This window comes from Neomonachus schauinslandi, chromosome 3 (genome assembly GCF_002201575.2).
Source record: "Neomonachus schauinslandi chromosome 3, ASM220157v2, whole genome shotgun sequence".
NCBI classification, from domain to species: Eukaryota; Metazoa; Chordata; class Mammalia; order Carnivora; family Phocidae; genus Neomonachus; species Neomonachus schauinslandi.
Genome location: NC_058405.1, coordinates 32,830,319 through 32,847,496, shown reverse-complemented (window position 1 = coordinate 32,847,496; position 17,178 = coordinate 32,830,319). Strand labels below are relative to the sequence as shown.

Here is a 17,178-nt window from a genome sequence, read left to right as displayed (position 1 = left end):
TAACCAATGATCTCCTTTCCCTTTGTAAATCATACTGACTGATGCACCTGGAATGTTCCAACCAGTAGGTTCCTTCCTGAGCAGACTGAGTACCTCTACTGCAATCACCTGAACTACATCTGTAGTAAGAGTAGTTTTGATCCTAAACCTGTTTATGCAGTTACACCTTATTACAATGTGATTTTATAAAGTCATATATTACTTAAATAAATGAAATAGGAGGATGAAATGATGCATAATCTGTTTCTATAAAAAGTTGAGTGCCTTGAAAATTTTCAAAGATTAGTTCATTAAAAAAATTGGCATTGAATAAGGTATGGGCATCATAACTGTACAACAATGGAAGAATAAACCATAAGTAACTACAGCAGTGTGTCCAAGTTTTTACTGCAAAGAAACAAATCAGAAAAAAAACAGACAATCCACTATGGGTTTGATTTTGGTAAGAAACACTGAACCCATCTGTAGATCCATACTGGAAGAAAAAGTCTGGGTCTTATATCAAAGGTTTGTCAGGGGAAAAAAAAACAAACAAACATGTATTTGTAAGTTTTATGTTTGAATAAAATATTGAAGATATATGTACATCCTTTTTATGCTCCTCTACTGTTACAACTTCTTTGGCTAACTGACCAACTACTGATTTTTATTTCTCTCACTGATAAGGCTACACTGTATTTATTAAGATGCCTACTATGTGCCAAGCACTATAATAGGGACTGTGAATACAACGAAAAAGGTTTTAGCCCTCCAAAAAGTCAAAATTTAATGGGATAGAAGGATATGCTAACAAATACTAGCTATCCATTATACTAAGCATAAGTGGCAGCTGGGTGGCTTAGTCAGTTAAGCATCTGTCTCTTGTTCTCAGCTCAGGTCTTGATCTCAGGGTTGTGAGTTCAAGCCCTGCATTGGGCTCCACACTGGACATGAAGCCTACTTAAAATATATATATATACACTAAGCATCATAAGTAAATGTTAAGTGTCCAAAAAAAAGACTTGTATTAGGTGGGAAGGCAAGTTCTGACAGAGCGCATGTGCAAAAGCTGGGTAGTGTCAAGAAGCACCAGGGGTACCCAGACACCAAAGTTCCCAAATTATAAAGAGACTGGAAAGGTAGGGTGGGAGTTGAATCATGAGGGACAGAGTCATCAGCATTTCAGACTATAAATTATGGGGAATCATATTTTAAACAAAAGAATGACGGAGTCATACTTGTATTTCAGCAAAGCATCTGTTCTAAGCAGTTCAGAAAATGAATGGAAGTAATACAAGAAGACACCAGTTATGAGAATATGAAAATAGTCTACTGAAAAAATAAAAGAAAAACAATACTGAGGAGGTAAAATCAGCCTGACTGATGAGATATCTAAGGGGTGAGTGATAATAAGTCAAAAACTGAGAGCCAAGGTTTGGGAATTTAGCAACTGACAGTCGAAGATGAATTAACAAAAAGATGAAATGAAGGCAATTTGAAGAAACAAATAAAAGAACACAGCTGAGGGGCACCTGGGTGGCTCAGCCGGTTAAGCGTCTGCCTTCGGCTCAGGTCATGATCCCGGGGTCCTGGGATCGAGCCCCACATTGGCTCCCTGCTCCGCGGGAAGCCTGCTTCTCCCTCTCCCACTCCCCCTGCTCGTGTTCCCTCTCTCGCTGTGTCTTTCTCTGTCAAATAAATGAATAAAATCTTTAAAAAAAAAAAAAAAGAACACAGCTGTGAACATGATGATTTTGAAATGCTATTATATATCCACTTGGAAATATTTAATAGGAAGTTGGCCATCTAGGTCTAGCAATCAAGAGGTGAAGATGTCTTTTTAGGATTCATGACTATATGAACAGAATTGATGCAGAGATAAATGGACACACTAAGAAAGGAGGGAGAAAGAAGAAACACTTCTGAATATCAGCTTTAGGGCCAAAAAGAAAAGGCGACTAAGAATTAACCAAAAGGAAGAAGCAGGAGCATGGGAATAGTGTAAGAAGGGAAGGAAATCAAAGAAGTAATCAACCACATCAAATGTAAAAGCAAGGTCAAATAAGACCACTAGTGAAACCACTGTATTCAGCAGTTAAGAGACTATTAGCAAAAGAAGTTTGAGCTTGGAAGCAGGTGCATAAATTCAGGCGCCTTAAGTTGGAGTATAAATTGGAAGATAAAGAAGTGGAAACAAGTTCTTTTAAGAAGCTATACTATAACTTAAGGGAAAGAGAGAGGGAATTTCCTTGAGATAGGAAAAAAGTAAAGGAAAAGTTGGTTTGGGGTTTTTTTGTTTTTTTTTTAAGACAACATAACTTTAGAAATTCTTATCAGTTGAGGAGTCAATGGAGATGAAAATGGGCATGGGAGACATGGTGAGGGCACCGACCTCAGAGAAGCCTGGAAGGAACCAGATTCTAAGAGGACCAAATGTCAGGACAATCCCAATCCAGAGGAACTCACCTGCCTCGGAGCTGGAAGGAAGGAGGTGGACAGAACTAGATAGTGATAGGACCACAAACCAGTCAGGTGAGAAGCTGAGGAAGACTCCTATTGTTTCAGTACACAGACATTAAATGGCAACCGTGAGAATGGCATTGTTCGGCAGAAGGAATGAGAAAAGCAATGAAGTTTAAAACTCTCCCTGTGGGCAATACAGGGGACCTCCTGAGGCTCTGGGAGTGGGTCTGGAATATTTCCCTTATGAATAAGTGAAAGATCATTCATGCCATGAATTATCAGTTTATATGTTTATAGGATCATGGATGACAAGTTATTAATAAACTTAGGGCCCAAAAGTCACTATGAACAACTCACAGAAGATATTTTCCTAATATACTCTTAACCACATAAAATACCAATGAAACATAAACATTACCCAAATAGAACTGAAAATAAAGCCTACAACATTACCTTTGCAGAGTTGTATTAACCACCAGACCTTACTTAATAATGCATGTTAAAGATGACACCTAATTAAATTTAATGATTATGATAATGCAGGAGGGCTATATGAAAATAATATGGTGTGGGGGCACCTAGATGGCTCAGTCGGTTGAGCGTCTGCCTTTGGCTCAGGTCATGATCCCAGGGTCCTGGGATGGAGCCCTGCATTGCGCTCCCTGCTCAGCGGGGAGCCTGCTTCTCCCTCTCCCTCTGCCTATCGCTCTGCCTACTTGTGCTCACTCTCTCTCTCGTCAAATACAGTATTAAAAAAAATAGTAATACGGTGTTTTGGTCTAGAAACATAAGCCAAATAATCTATAGGATCATAATTGCCATTGATTTTATAATACAATTTCTCCATCTAATCCTGACAGAAGTACATTCAGGTATATCTCATTAAAACCTGAGAGAAATAGAAATAACACATAGAAAAGGAAAAATCACTACTTTACATGGCAGATAGTAAACCTACATAAAATAATTCCTTAATCCGTGAGAGTAAACTTTTCTTAATTGCATAAAGTTTAAAAAAATTAATGGACGGCAAACTAAAATGGATTCAATAGAAACAAAGATTTCGCGAAATTAAGACGTCAGTGGACTATGTGAAAAGGGCAACCATGTCATGGCACTATCAGAGACAAGACTCTCCTCGACTGGCCATGAGTCTGACCCTGTATACTGATTTTATCTTAAATTGATGCTGATAAAAAGAATGAGCAACTCTTCACGTATTAACAAAAGAATGTAAAATACAGTATTAATCTAATAAGTAGCATTTCCCAAATTTGCCTTTCTCTTGGAACAACCAGACAATCTACCACAGAAACTTACATTACAGAATGAAAATGCAGGAGTAGAGTTCAACCTTCTCAACTCAACCTGAGTTCTCTCTCTATAAAGGGAATTTTCCCCGGAAATATAAATTTACCTAGAAATAAAACAGATGAAAGCAAATCTATGCCGCTCACCTTCTCACCAAAATACATTCCACCTTTATTACTAACTGCACATTATCATGCCTTTATTTTGTACCTATTAGCACTTAACAGAGTCTGGTATATGGTAGATGTTCATAAAAAAGAAAACTTAGGGCGTGGGGATGGGAAACATGGGAAAAAGTGGTCAAAAGGTACAAATTTCCAGTTATAAGATAAATAAGTCCTGGGGATGTAATGTATAGCACAGTGATTAGAGTTAAAAGTACTGTAACTATATATTCAAAAGTTGCTAACAGAGTAGATCTTTGAAATTCTCACCACAAGAAAGAAATGTTATATATTTTGTTATATATTTTTACATATATATATTATATATATATCACTATACTTATTGTGATGATCATTTCACAATATAAATATTCAATCATTATGTCGTAAATCTGAAATTAACATGTTGTGTCAGTTATATCTCAATATTTTCAAAGAAAAATTAATGAAAACATCATGATAAAAAATAATGAAAGCAAGATCATTATGAAAAAGAAAAGCATGAATAAATTCCGGCCAACTCCTGATCTCTACCATCTCCAAGCTATTCACAGAAGATACTACATTTATATAAAAGATTACTCTCCTTAACTATCTACAAGAAACTAAATAACATAATATGTAAAAATAACATACCACTGCTATAATGCAAGCTCCAATTTTTGAAACTTTGTTCTTAAATTAACTAGCATGTGTGTTATCACACATCTATGAGTAACTGATATAACATATATTTAACTGGGTTTTTTTTTAACTTAGGGATTCTGACCGTATGATTCTAAAATACAAAATTTTTTAAAGGAGTCAAATACCATGGACTGGGGGTAGAGGTGAGGAATCACATGCAGTAATGCTGACCTCTGCAATTCCATAAACCTTTCTAAGACATTTCTGAGGCTTAGGAAGTTCCAAATCCTGCTCAACATTGCTTAAGGAAATGCTTTGTTCAGGCTGTTTTTAGAGAAAACAGGCAATAACCAAGCTTGTGCCTTTGAATTCAGCGGCACCAGCTGCTTAACTTAATGACACTGAAATTAGGAAGCTTTGTTCTAATGGTGGTCACAGAGACTCCTTTGGTATAGTTGTAGTTCCCAAAAAAAACCCAAATCCTTTAAAAGGCACACACCAATACACACATGTCCAGAGAATAAATTATTTGCAAAATGAAATAAATCAAAGAGCCCAAATAAGAAGTATAAGAATTCAGGAGGGAATGCAGTATGAGGGGAGAACCACCTCAATGCCTAAACTTTTAATTACTTCATTTTAAAAGCAGAATGTATTTCTTAAAATATTTTCCTAAGAACATGGGGCAGGCTAAGACTCTGATCAACATTATTCAATACTGCATGGATAATTTAATATTGCCAAGAGTGGCATCAAGGCTTCAACAACAAGTAATGTGTTGTTAAACTCTGCAATCTTTCTTCCCCCATTTTAGATCTCCATTAGAAGCACCACAGCAAGATTCATCACCCAGCTCCCCAGCTCCCCATACCTGTTTACTCACATTCAGAAGGTATTTTCTACATGCTGAGAGGCTGCAAAAAACACAAATAACAAGTAAAAACAAAATCACTGATTAAAAACGTAAACAAAATACTGTGTCTTCTGCTGTTTTCTCATTCTTAATAAGAATACCAGGGTGAGGAGGGGGATGCCATGCACACAGGTGCACACACACAGATATTCTGCTAGCTGTAAGTACTCTTTTTTCCAATAAGTCAGCTCTGAACTATCCAAGCACAGGAGAGATGATCAACCCAGTGAGAATTTGTAAACTGGTACAGGATCACCCCATGACCCCTCCTTCGCTGCTCCCAGAAAATGTGCCATGGGGCTGAATAGAAGGCTGGCTCCTAAGACCCGGCGGTCATGCCGGGGCAGGCTCCGCTGACTTACAACCCACAAGTCAGAGTGTCCCTTGTCTTTACGTCTTTATGACCTAACTGGTCTCTGAGCGAACCCAAAACTCAGCCGTTGGTAGGACCCAGGTGAGTCTGTGGTACATGGAGAAGTGAGACCTAAGTTACTAGCTCTAACCAACTTGATCCTGACGGCTTAAGCCTGCCTAGAATTGGGATGTCCCTGAAGGTAACAGGGCAGCAAACAAATGAGGAAGTGACAGACGATGCTTGGAATGTTCCTAGATATCAGAAAGGCCTAATTTCTACACAGGATTTGAGGCACAGCCCAGCAGTTTGCCAAGAGGGCTCAGGTGTGATTCTATTCAATTCAACAAATATTTATTATGCATCTTTTGCCAACTCAAATGTAAGAAGGGCTCCAAATTGTATTTATAGCCTCAGGATATAAAACAGTGTTGGAACAGACAGTAGGCACTTAATAAATATCGATGAAAGGAAGGAAAGGAAGAAAAAGCAGGCAGGCAAGTAAAGAACTTCTGCAGAGTAGGCATTTGCTAGTACTGAGGACACAAAGATGAACAATACGGCAAATGAGCTTCAGAGGTACCGGCTAGAGATTTAATCAGGGTTCCCCCCCCCCATTTTCTAACCTAGCTTTGATTTAATCAGCTTTTTTGAGACATCAGACAGATGAATGAAAGTTAAACTAGTTTGGAAAAATTAAGCTTCAGGCTTCTTTTGCTAAAATTTTGAAAACAAGAACTAAAACAAGTTTTTAATCCTGGCCATACATGAGAATCATGTAGGAAACTTAAATTTGCCAGCTATTGGCACCTGGGTCCCATGTGGGATTAAATTACCAATTAAATTACAATCTCCAAGGAGCAGGTAAAGGTACTACTATTTTTAAACACGCATGTGATTCTTCTAATCTGCATCAAATTACGAGAACCACGGTTTAGTAAATAATGGTAAAGTTTTCTGCCAAGGATCTATTATGAACTTGGTAAACTACAACAGAAATCTAGCCTGTACTTAATTACCATGTGTATGTTTATAGCTTCTACAGCAATATATGAGACTCATTTGTTTAAGCAAACATCATCTACTTTACCTTCCTGACCAAAAACAGCAATGAAGAAACACCAGGACACTGACAAAACCCAAAATAAAAAATAAAAAAAATTAAAAAATTAAAAATACTTTAGATATCCAGCTCAGCACCCTGGTACAAAATGTCTCTACATAGCTGAGAAATAATTACAATATAATTAAAGGTTTTCAAACACATGATTCTGACATTAATTTGAAGATTACTTATTTTGTTAAAATTACCTCTACTTTTTTTTTTTTTTTAAAGCAGCTCCATTCACAACAGCCTAAAATTGAAAAGAGCCAGGATGTCCCTGAATACCTCCACATTTAAGAAGGTTTTCTTAGGGCTCCTGGGTGGCTCAGTCGGTTAAGCCTTCTGCTCAGGTCATGATCCTGGAGTTCAGGGATGGAACCTAGCATTGGGCTCCCTGCTCAGTGAGAGTCTGCTTCTCCCTCTGCCCCTCCCCCCAACTCGTGTTTCTCTCTCTCTCAAATAAATAAGTAAATAAAATCTTTTTTTTTTAAATGTTTCCTCATGTTCTAAAAATGATTGTGGTGCACTGCACAACTCTGTGAATATACCAAAAACTACTGAATTGTAAACTTTAGACAGGTTGAACTGGCATGTGAATCATATCTCAATAAAGCTGTTAAACATATAAATTTTTAAAGATTTCCTCAATTATATTAAAACTGAGTTTTTTCATAATTGTACATGGGCTATGGCTATTCCACAAAATATTAGTATAAATCAATTTTTAATGTTAAATTTTCTTTTTCATATTCTCCTAAAATCAAGGGTGTAATCCATACTGAAAGAATTTTGGCTTCAACAGCTTCTAAATATCAAAGCCTGAAGCAAAATGAAATTATAAAAAGTAACATTAAAATACTGAAATTAGTGATATCATAATTGGGGAGTAAGGAATAAAATGTGATTAAGTTATTAGTGAATCACTAAGTGTGATGTGGTGGAAATGAAATGGGTCTAAGTGTCCTAAGTCCCAAATTCTAGATCTGACCCCATCACTTGTGAAGTGAGTATTCTTAGACAAACTACCCAAAATTGCTATTAAAACTGTAAGTCAGAAATTCATTACAAGAGTAAGCTGAAGCAATGTTTAAGAAACCATTTGAAAGCTGGTGTCTGAAAAAAATAGTGTTGAAATTATTTTGGCATTGTTGCAAAAAGAGAGATCACTGAGTTCAGAGAGACTATGATGTGTTCCAAGAATCTCTAAAATTTTGTTCTCCACCCACTTTTCCCTGTAGCATCTCTTAAACTGGTTAAATTTTTCTTGTCTCTATATTTTCTCATCTATAAAGCAGAGACATATTTGCCTTTTAAGAAGTTACTGAACTATAAATTAAGTCCTTTACTTTATGCAATCAACAAATCAAACTGGTACCTGGCTTCCTTCATCCCCTTTTGGATCTAGGAAGATATAGTAGGTTTTCATGATAATGCAATTATATACTGCAAGCAGGTTTTGTATGTTCATTTGTTGCGTAGTTGTTTTGTGTGTGTGTATTTTTTGTTTTTGTTTTGTTTTTAGCAAGAGTCCCAGCCAGCCAGGGGAAAGGAAAAGAGCCAAAAGAAACGTTATAAAGGAGCATGGAAGTTCTGATCACCAGAAGAGCAGACTGGCAAGGAGGTTCTTATCAGGAAGGGTCCCTATTTACAGTAAAGGAGCAAATCCAAATTAGCATGTGCAGAACTGCAACTTTTTTACAGTAATTAGTCTTCTCTTTCAGAAATCCCATCACAGTGAAGCCCCTGCAAATGAGTAGATTCCATTTTTTTTTTTAAAGTTACACTCTTCTCCAAAGCAAGTAACTGTTAGCCCCCAAGGATAACAACCATATTATAAAAAAAGCTTTCCATTTAGAAAGGAAAGACACAGGCAAATGGAAATGTTTCCCCAAACTTTTTCAAGCATTACTTAAAACTGTTATAAGGCATGATTATAAATGATCGTGAATTTAATATTATTTAATTGAATCTTCAATTCTTTTGTAAGGATTAATTATTTCTTATATTAAATTTCCTTCATTGTGTGACGATACGGAAATATATAGACCCACACATGTGTGAGCTGCTCAACTATAATTAATGATGCACTTTTATTCTCTATTATTGTGTGGAAAACATTCTGACACAAAATAAATGAAGCATAATCATTCAGAGTAATGATTCGAATGTACTGATTAATGAAACCAAACAGCTTCTCTGTTCTTTAGTTAAATTAAAACATTTACACTCTGGGAATCATAAGGACATCCCTAAATGGATGTTTTCTAGGTAATCATTTTCCCTTACAGAAATCACCTACCCTGCCATCACTGTAAATAAGTTCCCATCAGTTGTAAAATGTACCATTATTTTATATGCAAGAAACAAAAACTCTGTCAATCAAACTATTCTCCAATACTAAGTTGTCTTCAGAGATGTTAAAAGTGTGTGAGGAGGGAACAGGAGAGAATGTGACCTTGTGCTTAAAAATCATCAGATGGTTAAAAAAAAAAGAAAGAAAAAAGAATCATATGACTAGACAGATGGATAGATAGCTTGACCGATTTCCTGAGCCCCAAAACAAACCTACTGACTTAGGTATTCTGGAGATTGGGCTAAGATACTAGTACAGTCAACCCTTGAAAGACCAGGGGTTGGGGGTACCAACTCCCCATGCAATTGAAAATCTAAGTATAACTTTTGACTACCAAAAACCTAACTACTAATGAATGGCCTGCTAATGACTGGAAGCCATTAGCAATAACATAGTCAATGAACATATATTTTGTATGTTATGCATATTATATACTTTGTTCTTATAACAAAGTAACCTAGAGAAAAGAAAATGTTAAATCATTTACAGAACTGTACTGTATTTATCAAAAAAAGTCTGCGTAGAAGTGGATCCATGCAGTTTAAACCCATGCTGTTCAAGGGTGTCGACTGTTATTTGTAAAAAGCTCCCCAGGTGAGGGACCTAGAACTGGCAGACAGAGACCCATCAATTATACCAGTTTTCTAATTATAAGCAACTCAAACACAATGGCCACCATGATGGATACTGCACTTTGTTTTCAACAACTGCTTATAGATACACATAAAATATTTCCCGTAATGGAAACTGACGAACCTGAAAATATCACTAAAAAATGTGTGGATTTTAACACTGATACTGACGAGGGCAGAGACAAAGGACGCCTCTTAAAGTCTCTATATAGGATTCCCTCTTCCCATCACCAAACCAATCCCATGGGTAGAGCCCAGCTCCAGTGACAGCAGTGTTGGTGTTACATTTCTGGTTTAGGAAGAGCTCCAAGTCTTATACTGGGTCTGCAGGTGTCCAGAGAGCCTCTGGTACCCAGCTACCATCCTGGACCAATCCTGGTCCAGACAGCTCTAAAAAATCAGAGAAGCAACAATGCAATAAAGTAGCAGTACTGTTGAAGAGGCAGACAGAACAGGTCTTACAGCCTAACACTGCCACTTAATTGCTATGTGATCTTGAGAATGATACTGAACCTCGATGATGTCATGGAGGAATAACAGGGATAATAATCAGATCTGCCATGAAGATTCACTGAGATAACATATGTAAAACACCTCGTGCAATAAATGGTACAAAGTAGGTGTTCAGTAATTAGAAAATGACTATCACTATTGTTGCCTCTTTCATCTATCTCCGTTTTTATTAAAAAATTACTTTAAATACTATAGATTTCAGTACTAATCATTCCCTCTATTAATATGCATTGATTTTTGTCTCTACTTCTAATTTACAACCCTAAAGACCATGTTTAATGTTATGGTTTTTCTCTGGTTCTCGGAGCTCAACACATGATATTAAGCAACTAGTAGATATTTTATCAACTCAACCATTCACTCAACAGATAATTATAGATCTGTCATGTGCAAGACACCATCAGAGGCATGGGGAATACAATGATCTCTACCCTTGCATTTACAAACCATGCTCAGTAAGATCTAGTCCATTTTATTAAATTATTCATTGGAACAGCAGAAACACGCACATGTATAAACCACTACATAAAGGCAGAGAAGGTCTCCTCCCATAGATTTACAATAACCTGTTCCCCTGTTCCACCCAACCAGAATATATAAGAAAATAAATCACCTTAATTATTAAAACTACCAATTTCAACTCCATAGACAGAGTGTCATGTTCCAGCACCCCCAACTAATGGGGTCTAAATATGAAAAATGTCTATCCATGCTCCATAACTTGTAAAAGAGCCCATCACAAATTTTACCTAATTAAAAGTATTATACCGCAAAATTGTTGACTCAAGGACAAAAGAAATTCACTAAAACAAAAATGTATTTCCATATGATGCTATAAAATATTTCAATGTATTCACAGATTGGGCTTGGCCTACAATTCAAAAATCTCATTTTCTCATGTAAAATTTCTTCCCGTTAGGAAAAAAGGCCTAAGTGAGCTAAAAAACCTGGCTTGAGGAAATTATACTGTATTGTAAAAGTAGCTAAGAAAGAGATTGTATGGTATTAAACTCAAAAGCCTGTCAGTAAAGAAAAGGCACAAATTTCTCCATTTGTTCCACAGTACACTTTGTTCCCCTCCAAACCTACCTCCTGCCCAGTAACCCCCAGATTCCACACTGTGAGCTCACTGAGACTTCTACTGCTTACTGTAAGAACGACCAAAGACAAGCTGTTTTGAAGTGAGGATGAATATGCACATATTTTTGTACAAGATGAGTATCTAGTTTGCTATTTCTGGCAAAGGACAGGGAATGTCCAAGGTTGTCAGTACAACTTTTATCTCCTGTGATTTAACTGGACCTTTAGCAAGCACAAAATATAACTTCAAAAGAAAGATTTTTTTTTTTTTCCCATGATTAAACAAAGCAAGCCACGGAACATTTTCCAAACCGGGGGGGGGGGGGGGGGGGGGGGGGGGGCACTGGCAGTCCTTCAACCAAGAATTAAGTTGGTAAAAAGTCTGAGAGAGGAAAATTAGAAATAAAGGAATTATTTTTGCAATTAGTAAAAAGCAATAAGGCAAATATAGACAAAGAAAAGAGAAAATGTTTCAAGAAAGGCAATATAGTATACAACCAAACCATAAGGAACAGGGACTTTCAGATAAGGAGTTTAACTTTAGGTATCTGACAATATTGAAATGAGTGGCAATAGACAGATTTCCACAGTGGGCTCAAATATCCTGGTTTTCAAATGGTGTGACCCACAGAAAAGGCATTTCTAAATTATTAGTTATCTCATAAGGAGTAATAGTAATGTGGACAATCCAATTGATTTCATTTCAACAAACATTTCTTGAATACATTTGTTATATATAAAACTCTGTAACTACTCTAGGATAGAGACATAAATCCAAGTCCAAAATGTGTTTTAACGAATTCAGACCATAGTTTATTTTCAAAGGTTTGTGCAGTTCATGTTGAAATAAGTATTAGGTTCTGACATATGAACCTGACATGTTTGTAGCTCAAAAACAGTTGAATAATGGTAATTTCATATACTTGATACATAACACCTGTCATTGAAAGCTAACAAAATATGAAATAGAAGTCTAGGCAAAATGTCTCTAAAAGTACAGAAATTGAGATGCAAAAAAAAAAACAACCCAAATTCATACATTTGACTTTGCAAAGCAGTCTTGGAGCAGATGGCACCTGAACTAGGAATCAGGTTTTGAGAGTTGGAATAGTTAGAAGAGGGGCTACAGAGAGGAGGAAGTGCCAGATGGGAATTTAGACTGGGGAAAAGCAAGAACATAAGTACAGGATCATAAAGTGTAACAAAATAATTCAAATGGCAAAATCATCTTTTTTAATGTCAGAGAACAAGGATGTGAAGTTCTTTATTAAAACAATTTAAATTCAATTCACCTGGGAAAATAGATATGTCTTATAATTAAAAAAACTAGGATAATATAAAGGTTTTCTGATAAATGATAAAAGTAAAATTAAATAAGAATGTCTAATCCACCATCCCTTATAAAAGAGCTACAAACAGTCTCTAGTTCATAGAAGTCTCAATATAATAGACTGGGGCGCCTGGGTGGCTCAGGTGGTTAAGCGTCTGCCTTCGGCTCAGGTCATGATCCTGGGGTCCTGGGATCAAGCCCCGCATCGGGCTCCCTACTCAGCGGGGAGCCTGCTTCTCCCTGTCCCTCTGCCTGCCGCTCTGCCTACTTGTGCTCTCTCTCTAACGCTCTGTCAAATAAACAAATAAAATCTTTAAAAAATAATAATAGACTAAAAGCTCCTCATTCTGCTACAGATGCATCACAAGGGTGCCCTGGATACTATTCTGTTCGGGAATGGCCAAGAGCTTTCCCCCCCCGACTAGTGTCCTTACGGATGCCTCTGCCTTTGCTCTAAACATCAGGGTTTTAGAAAGGCCCACTGGATTTCAAGGTCAAGCTCTTCCCACCATTCCATTTTACAAATCACTACAAGTAACCATTATACATTTACCATGGAACTGGCAAAATGTAATAATCACTAGACCTTATTGAGAGCTTTGTGGGAACGCTGGCTTTTGCATGGTTTATGAAGATGGTAATGAAGTCAAATCTACTGCTCCATTTCACATATTATTTTTAGCCACAATAACAGTGTTCCGTTTAAGCTTTAGGACTGTATTTAAATAGATGGTTTAGGAAACAATAAAGCCTAAAAGAATATTGTAGGTGTATTCCAAATTTAGAGTGAGTAGGAAATATCAGGGGAATTTTATCTACTCCATCAAACAATAAAACACTCTGAGCCAGCAACACAGAGAGGCCAAGAAAACAGGGGATGGGAAATTTTTTTCTTATTGGAGAGTCAGCAAGCTAATAAAAATATTAATCAAAGAGCACATAAAACAATTATTGTTTGGCAGGAATTTTTTTTAAAGAGAAATGTTAGATGCTGTGCTAGTTATACTGCATAAACATTGGACTTAAGAGATACACTATGTATCACAACCAGTTAAAGGAGTAGGACAAGGAGAAGAACAGACTTAAGGGACCAACTGAAGAAGGAATGAGACACACATAGAGTGAAAGAAAACATCAAAGAAAGAAATACAGAGAAAAGCACCTATAATCAAATCCACAGGAACAAAGAGTATGTTGTTTGATCTCTCAAAACATTTTTGCTGAAGACTATTAGATGTCTATTGTAGTTTCATGAGTATGTGCAAAAATGGGGATACCTTATATGTATATTACTTCAAAGACCATATAAAATTATATTAAGTGTTGACTATAAACCCACAGACAGGAGGTTCTTTCTCAACTAGAGCCCACGACAGCATTAGAGCCTAATGCAAGAAGAATATAACTAGTACTTTTGGGAAAGTGAGATATTCCTATTAAAAGTGTTGGAAAATATCAAAATGTCCTAAGTTAATCATTGCTTGTATGCTTGAGCATGATACAAAGTTTGTAAAAGTTCTAGGAGGTAGGCTTAATTTGTGAAATGTAACCACAAATTTCAACAATCTTATCTCCATTTAGAGTTTTAGATTTAGAGAATTAGATTGTGATTGTTTAGAAGATCCTTCTACAATTTTATGTCAACTTTTTTTTCTGGTTTGATAGTTGGGTTTGGTTTTGGTTTTTATTTTTTTTTTTTAAAGATTTTATTTATTTATTTATTTGAGAGAGAGACAGACAGAGAAACAGCATGAGAGGGGAGAGGGCCAGAGGGAGAAGCAGGCTCCCCGCTGAGCCGGGAGCCTGATGTGGGACTCGATCCCAGGACTCCGGGATCATGACCTGAGCCGAAGGCACTTGCTTAACCAACTGAGCCACCCAGGCACCCTGGTTTTGGTTTTTAAAGATTTATCTATTTTACAGAGAGAGCACGTGCATGCGTGAGCACAGTGGTGAAGGGCAGAGGGAGTGGGAGAGAGAATTTCCAGCAGACTCCCCACTGACTGAGGGGCCAACACGGGGCTCAATCCCAGACCCCCAGATCATGACCTGAGCCAAAATCAAAACTCAGACGCTTAACCGACTGAGCCACCCCGGCACCTCTAGTTTTGTTTTTTGATTTAGAGGTGGTAGGAGATGAATGATGTTTCTAGAATTTAATGTGAATTCAAACTTGATACTCAGAAAACCCACCAGGGCATGCGACTGTGTTTTGTCTACAGGTTCTCCATACACTATTTTACTTTCCGTGTTATTATTTGTAGGGACTATAACACCTAAGTCTGAAGGGCCTCCAAAGTACTCACCCAGCTGGCTTCCCGGATGCAAAAATGGTAGAGGACCCGGTCACTGATTTTTAGGTGGAGTGCGAAGGCGGTAGCAGAAAGGCACACTGAAGGGCTGGCTCTTCTTCAAGACCTGAGGCAGCAGGTGCAGTAGGAGCAGAAGCCAGGAGCAGGAAAACTGGCCACTGTTACCAGCACCCTCTTTTATTACCAACACCTGACTGCCTCCGCACCACGGACCCACACGGATGAAGCTCTGGCCAAAATCCACATCAGTACAGAGCAGGAGTCAGCAAACCCTTTCTGTTGAGAGCCAGAAAGTATTTTCGACTTTGTAGGCCAGAGTCCAAAGAAGCCACAGACAATACTTAAACAAATGGGATGGCTGTGCACCCATAAAACTTTATTTGTAACACCAGGCTGTGGGCCATAGCTTGCCAACATCTGGCACTGACTTCTCAACTCTCGAAAGTTATTTTTCAAATAACACTCTGGGATCCTCACTTGGAAGGGATTAGGAGTCCTAGCGCTATTGTATCATTTGGGGGGCAATGCTAATAGTAACAGCAAGCACCACACTGACTATGGCTACCAGTAGCATTTCTTGAGCACTTGCTATGCACCAGACACTGCACTAAATAGTTTACATATAATTCCCCGAAAACTCGCACCTCCTTGAGGTAACTTACTATGGTTATCATTATTCCTATTTTCCGATATAAATGTTCAGGTATAAATGTCAAAACAGCCATCACTGGTGGAGGGACTAAATGGAAGATCTTTGTGACTCGGACCCTTAGCTAGCCCACGGGCCTCTAACTTAGGAATTCACCAGTCAACAAGGCGCTTGTTTAAATGCCAATTCTTGGGTTCCACTTTCACGGGTTCTGATTGAATCATCTGGGCATAGGCCTAGGAGTCTGCATTTTAACACATACTTCCGGTAAATCTGGGGCAAACTGTCAGTGGAACAAACACTGAGAGATACTACAATACCACAGAGCATGCAAGCCAAAAGCCAAGTATCTGTGCTGAAATAGGGATTGCTGGTGCCTGCTCTAAGACCATAATTTGAGCAAATGATTATCCTCAATGAGGAAAAGCTGCAAGAGATTTTAAGATAAATTTTACTTTCAGCCTGCTCTATATTTTTATGCATTAAAAATTATGAAAGTCATACTGAGTTTTTAATACCTGATGTAAATACAAAATAAAAGAGATGTAAATTTTAGAAGCCAATTTTTGTTAAAATTAGTAGCTAAATAAATCCCTGATATTTTAAGCATAGGGAGAGACTGATGATCTACCTGGTAGCATTTTTGTTTTAAGGACGTAAATGTGGAGATGTAAATCTCTCCTCGTATCTCCCAAACGTTGACTTTCTTTTTTCTTTTTTTTTTTTAAAGATTTTATTTATTTACTCAACAGCGAGAGAGGGAACACAAGCAGGGGGAGTGGGAGAGGGAGAAGCAGGCCTCCCGCAGAGCAAGGAGCCCGATGCGGGGCTCGATCCCAGGACCCTGGGACCACGACCTGAGCCGAAGGCAGACGCTCAACAACTGAGCCACCCAAGCGCCCCAAACATTGACTTTCTAGAACATTTTGCTTCTGTGCCGCCGAGGACGCTAGGGAAGAACAGTGACACTGTTTGGCAGTTAACTCGGACAACACAACTCGTTGAACAAGGAGCAGGCCAGAGAGGAAGCACATGAATTCTGCCATCAGAAGCACATGGGACCAGAAGCTCAGCCACCAGCAAGCACACATGATGTGAATGTTGACAAAGGTCCTCTGTCAGAAGTTAATGCAGGTCAGAGACAGAACAGCAAAGTGGTTTAAAAAAAAAAAAAAGGGGCGCCTGGGTGGCTCAGTCGTTAAGCGTCTGCCTTCGGCTCAGGTCATGGTCCCAGCGTCCTGAGATCGAGCCCCGCATCGGACTCCCTGCTCGGCGGGGGGCCTGCTTCTCCCTCTCCCACTCCCCCTGCTTGTGTTCCCTCTCTCGCTGTGTCTCTGTCAAATAAATAGATAAAATCTTTAAAAAAAAAAAAAAAATCTTGGGAGGATTTTCTCA

At 37.9% G+C, this 17,178-nt stretch overlaps 1 protein-coding gene across 2 annotated transcripts in view; it reads right to left on the bottom strand.

The window, feature by feature from the left end:
- KLF12 (Kruppel like factor 12) overlaps positions 1-17,178 on the bottom strand; it is a 420,428-nt gene that overhangs the window by 355,773 nt on the left and 47,477 nt on the right. Inside the window, exon 2 of one of the 2 annotated variants that reach the window (XM_021697868.2) lies at positions 5,416-5,458. The exons of the other annotated variant lie outside the window; for it this stretch is intronic. The gene's annotated coding sequence lies outside the window, so the exon portion shown is untranslated. The remainder of the gene's footprint in view (positions 1-5,415; positions 5,459-17,178) is intronic. 2 annotated transcript variants of the gene reach the window in all.